The sequence below is a fragment of the Hipposideros armiger genome, unplaced genomic scaffold (assembly GCF_001890085.2).
Source record: "Hipposideros armiger isolate ML-2016 unplaced genomic scaffold, ASM189008v1 scaffold_583, whole genome shotgun sequence".
Lineage (NCBI taxonomy): Eukaryota > Metazoa > Chordata > Mammalia > Chiroptera > Hipposideridae > Hipposideros > Hipposideros armiger.
Genome location: NW_017731933.1, coordinates 995,051 through 1,003,366, shown reverse-complemented (window position 1 = coordinate 1,003,366; position 8,316 = coordinate 995,051).

The following is an 8,316-nucleotide window of genomic DNA, read 5'->3' as shown; positions in this document are numbered from 1 at the left end:
TAAAAATACAGGCATTAATTTTAGTATCAAAATATCAAAAGTTTGCATGTCCAAAACCATTATGAGCAAATAATAATATCTAATATTGAGGAAAAATATTTACAACTTTCATTGAAAAAAGCTAATTTGAAAAAAAAAAAAAGATGGCTAGTCCTTCCCTATATAAAAACAAAGAAATAAAACCTAAGGGGAGTTATTTCAGGCTGAAATGAAAGTGCCCTAGACAGTTATTCAATTTCAAACAGATGCAGAGCACTGGCAAAGGTAAATACAGAGGTAAATATAAAAATCTGTCTAAATGCTTTTTTTATTGCTAACATTATTCTTAACCTATGTAATTTATACAACTGCATAATAATTATAAACCTGTGTGGATGGGCTTGCAATGTATACAGATGTAATTTTTATGACAATAATAGCAAAAATTAGCAAAGAGGAGAGTGCTATATCAGAAGAGTTTGTTGACCTTAGACAACCAGATATTTCTCCAGCAAAATGGGATTATTTAGAAACAGAAGAGAATTTCAATTCAGGACATGTAGTCATGGAAAACCACATGCAAGTCCAGTCAACAAAGGAGAAGAATGTTCTTTTGTAGTGGAAAAGGGGACTTCAGAGTGGCTGTTGTAAGCAGAGAGTCTATTGGAGAAAACAGCGTTCAACATGTAGAGTGTTTTCATTGGCTGAGTGGTTGCTGGGCAAGGAAAAGATCTTTTTTCCTGATGGAGTAGTAGAGTAGAAAAATATCTTCCTCTTGGAGATGGAAAGTGCAGATCCTCCTGTTTGGGGTAATTGATGATGAGTATTAGGGCATGAGAATGCCTACAGCCCCCTCCCGCCCACCCCCACCAACTCCAATTTAAGTGAGGTTTCTATTTATTCATCTTCATTGGCTGAGTGGTTGCTGGGCAAGGAAAAGATCTTTTTTCCTGATGGAGTAGTAGAGTAGAAAAATATCTTCCTCTTGGAGATGGAAAGTGCAGATCCTCCTGTTTGGGGTAATTGATGATGAGTATTAGGGCATGAGAACGCCTACAGCCCCCTCCCGCCCACCCCCACCAACTCCAATTTAAGTGAGGTTTCTATTTATTCATCTTCATAGTTTTTATCTACTATTGAAATTAAGTTGATATTAATTTCAATCCAAATTTCATTGTTTTATCTTAAGGTGTCTACAAGAATTACAATTTAAATTCAAAGACACAAATAGTTTGAAAGTAAAAAGTGGAAAATGCTAGCTAAGAAAAAATCAAAAAAGAGATTGGGTGGCTATGCTAATATTAGACAAAATAGGTAATATTAAGCAAATATTAGACAAATAGTCTAATATTGGGCAAAATACTATTTAAGGCTGAGATTTTTATTGGAGACAAAGAGAGGCATTTTACAATGATAAAAGGATAAACCTGAAAAGAAGACAAAACAATCAAATATATATTCACCTAAAAACAAAGTCTCAAAATACATGAAGCAAAAATAGCAATAACTAAATGGAAACCAACAATTTAGTAACAATAGTTGAGGCTCCTCTGCAATAACTGAAGAAACAACTATGGAGAGGTTCAAATGGAATTATATAGAAAGTGCAAACAATGCTATATACTTACTAAACCAAATAAAAGGACATTAGTAGAATGCCAAAACCAGAAACGACAAAATGCATATTCTTCTAAAGTGTACATAGAACATTATCTAGGAGAGACCATATCTTAGAATATAAAGCAAGCATTAATAAATTTAAAATAAATGAAATCATACAAAGTATGTTCTCCAACAACAGAGTAAAATTAGAAATCAGTAACATAAGGAAATTTGGGAAATTAACAAATTAGATAGTCTTAAATAACCAATGGTCAAAGAAGAAACCACATTAAGATAAAGGAAGCAAAAACACAATTTATGAAACAGGCTAGAGTATTTCCACAGGGAAATTTACAGATACAAACTTCACTAGTCAGAAGATAAAAAATCTCAAGTAAATACCCCAATATATTACTTGAAGAAACACAAAATGGAGAAATGTTAAAAATGTAGCATCTCAGGCCCCATCCTGGACACATATAATCTGCATTTGAACAAGATTCCCAGGTGATTCATGTGCAAATTAGAACTAGAGAAGCACTGATGGATTGTGGAAAAGTAAAGGCAAATATTAAAAAGCAATTTCAGAATATTAACAGAATTCACAAATTTTCATGGAATTTGATGTATATATTATACTTCTAAGAATGTATCATCTAGTTATATCCATATATCAAAATATATGCTTTATAACAGCATTATAAAATTTAAAAAAATACTAAAAACAAATGAAGTATCCTAACCTAGGACACTGGTTGAACCAATCTTGGTACATCCAAACAATGGAGAATTGGGTAGAAATTGTTTGGGTGGCTTTTATTAAATAAAAAATATATATAAAAATAAGATGTATCATCAAGGATATGGAGAAAGGGAACCCTTACATACTGTTTGTGAGAATGTAATTTGATACAGCCACTACGGTAAACAGTATGGCAAACAGTATGGAAGTAAATAGAACTATGATGTTTGACAATTACATTCACAAACTTGTTGCAACAATGTTGCTAACCTTTTTTAATATCAGAGGGATTATTCATTAAGAATTTGTACCAACTGGACAAACAGTTAACCAAGTTTACTGTTTGGAAGTGCTGAAAAGGCAACAATTCATTACTATTATTACATCACGACAATGCACCAACTCACAGGACACTGTCTGTGACAGAGTTTTTAGCCAATAAACAAATAACTGTATTGGAACACCCTCCCTACTCACCTGATTTGGCCCCCAATGACTTCTTTCTTTACCTGAAAAAAAAGGAAATATTGAAAGGAAGGCATTTTGATGACATTCTGGACATCAAGGGTAATACGATGACAACACTGATGGCCATTCCAGAAAAAGAGTTCCAAAATTGCTTTGAAGAGTGGACTAGGTGTTGGCATCACTGCATAGCTTCCCAAGGGGAGTATTTCAAAGGTGACTATAGTGATATTCAGTAATGAAGTATGTGACACATTTTCTAGAATGAGTTTGTGACTGTAATTGTCAGATCAGGCATCATATGATCCAGCAATCTCACTTCTAGGTATATACCCAAAGAATTAAAATCAGGATCAGGAAGCGATATCTGCACTCCCATGTTCACTGCAGCATTATCACATAACAAAGACATGGAAGTGACCTAAATGACGCCAACAGATGAATGACACATTAATTCTTTCACTCATTAAAAAATATATGCATTTCCATTTAGTAAATGTTCCAAATATTCAAATATTTATGTATTCTACATGTATGCATGGGTTTCTTTCATTTAAAGGCTGTTGTTTCACCTTAAAATTTTACCAGGTTTTGGTAAAGGAAGCAGCTGAGTTTTCTAGTTCAAATCAATGACATGCTATTTATATCTATCATTAAAATTTACTATGTCTTTCTAACCATATATAAGCAAGCTGTTGGCTTTAGAAATATAATCCAAGAAGTAATTTTCAAAACCATGGTTACCAGGCACATAATCATCAAAGAGTAAATTGTTTACTTCTTAAAGGGTGATTCATATAGCTAAAGAGTTTTCTTACCTATATGATCACAGAAATAATTTGTGTAGGAAGTGAAACAGATGAGAAATGAATCTGTTTAGAGATGAGGATTCAGTTTCAACTATGTAATTTTATGATCTAAGAAATAAAATTATTGCTATATAGAAAGACATTATAATGATAACCTTTAAGTGTTTAATTTATATAGAGATATAAAAAATACATCCAAATCTATATCTATTTATCTAATATATATATATATTCTACCAGAAATATGTATATAACATATAAATATATAATTATTGTATATAATATATATATGTACTCTATCAGAAAACTAAAGTAGAATTTGTTTTATAAAATATACAGATTTTTTTCAATGAATTTAATTATAAAAGCTCCGCTACTTCTGAATTTCTGGTTCCTGCTTAAGGCATATCCACCCAGTCTCAAGTGAGGATTGGATGGATCTTAGTCTTTGCCCATCTCCTACTATTCTATTAAGCACTAAACCTTGCTGATAATTCTTTAAATATTGCTCAAATTACTCTTTTTGTTGTACTGCATAGTAATCCCCGAATTTAGAATCTTATCATCATATCTTCCTTCTATTGCAATAGATTCTTAATTTGTCTCCCTGCCTTTATCTTCCTACCCTTAAATTTATCATCATATTGAGGTCAAAGTGATTGCTCCAAAATGTAAATCTGGCCATGCCCTTTCCTTACTTAAAAACTTAAGTGATTTCTCAGCTAAGTCCAAACTCCCTAACAGGGTGCAGTAGCCATATGTAATCTCATCATGCTACTCTAAGTGCAAGGTACAATGGCTTTTCATCAATTATTCACTTATAGTAATCAATATTTATGGAACTTTGTATATACGCCAGTCATTGTTTCTGATGATGAAAATAGAGGAGTATGGGTATTTCTTCCTCTGCTTATAGTTTACTTCAAGCTCTAAGCTTTGACTGGTGTTAGGAGAGCCAATCAAAATGGGCCATCAGTGTCCCTGCATGTTTTTCATGGGTATAAGAAGAATACACAGCTCTGACCACTCCTTACCTGGGACAAACCAGCGTATTCTTGCAGCAAAGCAAACATGAGGGGTAATGCAATGTCTTCACCTCAATAAAAAAAGGGGGAAACAGAAGGTTGCACACAGGGGAAGGAGATGGATAAACCGTGTTAATGGGACATCACCATTTCACCACCCTGGGTGGAGGAAGCACCCCTGATTCTAACTTCCTGAGCATGACTCATTCTCTCAGTTTGCCCTCACTTTCCTATCAACTATCAACTGTGTGCTCTCATTTTCAAGTAAATTGCTTTCACTTACCTACAAAAAAAAAAAAAAAGCTTTGCTTCTGCTTGCTGTAATAGCAGTAAATTCCCAAAGTCAATGTTCCTCTTCAGTAACACAACTCAATGAATATACAGTTGTTATGGACTGATGTTTGTGTTACCTCAATATATGGATGTCGTACTCCCCAATGTGAGGGTATTTGGAGGTGGAGCCTTTGGGAGGAAAATAGGTTATATGAAGTCATGAGAGTAGAGCCCTCATGACAGGTTTAGTGCATTTATTAGAAGAGCAAGAAACACCAGAGCTTTCTCTCTCTGCACAAAGGAAAGGAATGTGAGCACACGGTGAGATGGCAGCTGTTTACAAGCCAAGACGAGCCCTCACAAAGAATTGAATCTGCTGGCACCTTGATGGGGACTTCTCAGCTTGAAAAACTGTGAGAAAAGAAATGTCTTGTTTAAGCCACCCAGCCTAGCGTGTTTTGTGACAACAGCACCAACTGACTAAGAAACGGTCATCTACCTTGGGCCCTATAGCAATGCAAGTTCATGGGGAAAAGCACATGTGAGCACGAAGCTCTGGCAACTGCTGTCACCATGTGTAATGAAGTACATTGTCTCAGGTCTCTCGCAACATCTATACAACATAACAGACTAGCTTCTTAGCCACTAGGTAGGGTAATATCACAGGCCCAGCACAGTCCTTGAGCAAGTGCCTCTTTATTCTTACATTCTTCCTATGTTTGTGATAAAACAGTATATACCTTGATCTTATTTCTGAAACATATTTGACCACATAAGTCTTTTTCTTTTTAGCTGAGTCATCCTGCCACCTGTTGGCAGCTCAGCGGCTGCACAGCTCGGGTTGGGAATTGAACTGCTTTTGCTCAGAGCTCAAACTCTTGAGCGAGCTCTTAACCAACTGAGCCACTCGGCCGGCCCTTCACATAAGTCTTTTTTAATATCTGCTTCTTAACTGTTTTCTATACAAAAATCTTAAAAAATATGAATACTGTAAATTAACTGTAGGCTACCAAATTACTTTTGTAATCTTTATTTTACATAAATTTCTTCCTTGTTCCTTCCAAAAAGTGAAAGTAATAGAAATGGAACCCAACTCTACCTTTATAGGAATGTAAATAAATATAAATAAATGAATAAATAAATAGATAATAAATGAATAAATAAATAAATAAATAAATAAATAGTACACTACTAATTTAAAATAAACTTAAACTTTTTGTTTAGGGAGAAATTAAAAGTCCTAGACTTCTTGTTGTCAACCACCCTTACACCGCTAAGAACAAACCCCGAATAGGATCTCTAATATAAAGTAAAATTCCCTGTGGTTTAAGCACATATAAGAGCTGCAGTTTTAGAAGTCAAAAGACAGGTTAACTTTGCATAGGCCCCATGAACTGCCTGACAAACTTCATCATAGTTATTATTTATCACGTTTATTCCATGTCAAAAAGGCATCATCTTCTCTATGATAGTGGTCTGAAATATTTGCCACATTTAACAAGTATTAATTATTTTTCTCCCTTAGGTAACAACTGTTAATGGATGCTTTCATGTATCACTCTCTTACCCAAGCATTTTACAATTGTTTTCTTATTAAATCTTTACAATGGCTATGGAAGTAGGATTGGCTATTAACTCTTTTTAAATGAGAAACCTGAGGTTTTAAGAGAATATTTATTTGCCCAAGGAGACAGAACCTGGTGACAACAGAGCTGGGACTTTAACACAGGCAAGTCGCTTAGGATCAGAACTCCTAATGAAACAACTTAATTATTTTTTTCTTACATTAGAGGAAAAAAAAACAAAAAAAACACAAACACACAAAAAATGGATTCCCTCATTGAAATATTGATCTCCACTAAGCCCATATGTACTTTGTTTTGTCTGCACTAAAACTGTACAAAACATGAGATAACCTCCCTCTAGTTTATTTGTTGTATGAAAATTTTGCAACATTTCTTAAATAGGAAATGATGAAAAATTAAAGTAGATCTTGAATTACTTTGATGGACTTACAGCCTCCAGGTACACCACCAGACAAACCAAAGGTCAAAGAACACAAAGACTCACCAATCAAATTAAAATGCTCAAATCACATCCATTTCAAACAGTCAAAAAGAAGAGATAAGGCTAATGCACTTAGGATAGATGTGAGGAGACAGGCCATGCTGGCTGAGTCCTGGGCCAGGTGATGCTAATGACTCTGCTCTCTGTTGCCCCTCCTTCCACACTGACAGCGTGCATATGACGACAGCACTGGGTTTGAGCAAGGAACGCTGGGCTTATGACACACACTTGCCTTAATGGTAAGACACAGGCACCAGTACACCGGCCACAACTGGCTTCATCATTATTTTTCTTTTAGATGAACAAATTTTATTATCAAATGTAGCAATTCCATAATACAAAAACTCAGTATTAAGCATTATTGCCCATCTTAAGGTCTTTCAGAGCTTTGGGCAGACAGTATCTTAAGCGTCAAGCATGAAGAACATTTTTTTCTGATCTTACGTGCCAGTTACCGCCCATTTTCACACAGAATTAAAAAAAACAAACGAAAAAATTCCCACTTCAGTGAAGGGCTATCACTGGTTAGATGAAAGACTGTTTGGCTCTCCATTCAATGTGTTAATCAAATAATGCAAGTTAAATAAAAATCGAAGCCACATAAATATGCATGGCATTGCATCCCAAGGGGAATATAATTTAAACATGTTCATGTAGTTAATCAAATCCCGCTTTCCTCTTGGGAGTCATGTGAGGTGGCAGATATAGGGCCACAGGGTTATCAGGCAGCCATGGTATGATCATGATTTGATTTTTCCAGTCCTCTCATTAGGTAGTTTCTATTTCTCTTTATTTATCTTCCATGTATTTTACAGATTATTATACTATTACTATACTATCTTACCATATACATTTAATAACCCATGTAAATACTGAGCATGTTTCACAAGCTCCTTGCTAAAGCATTTTGCATAATTAACATACCTGATGCATTCATTTTGACTGTGTCTATAAACTACTAGATTAATTTCTATATAAGCTTAAGTTTTCTTATGAGTCTTGTCAAACCTGTATGTTGCCTTTTCTCTGTGAAAAAATCTAATGTGCTAAAATCATACAGAAAATGCACATTACGCCCCTGATTAACATACTGAACATTTTTAACAAGAATTAACCTATGATAACATCCATTATTTGTGGAAACTGATTTATATTTTGATTATATATATTTTATGTGCACCTACTGTCTCAAACTCTGTGAAATATCTTTCTCTGGGGAATCCAGATGATTTCTAACTATCCACTTAGTAAAATCTTAGTATCTTTATATCCTTTGTCTTTAAAAGCACTTCAGATTGAATACCATTAATGGAAGAGAGCAGACACATTTCTTCATATAGTCTTCTTAAGGAAC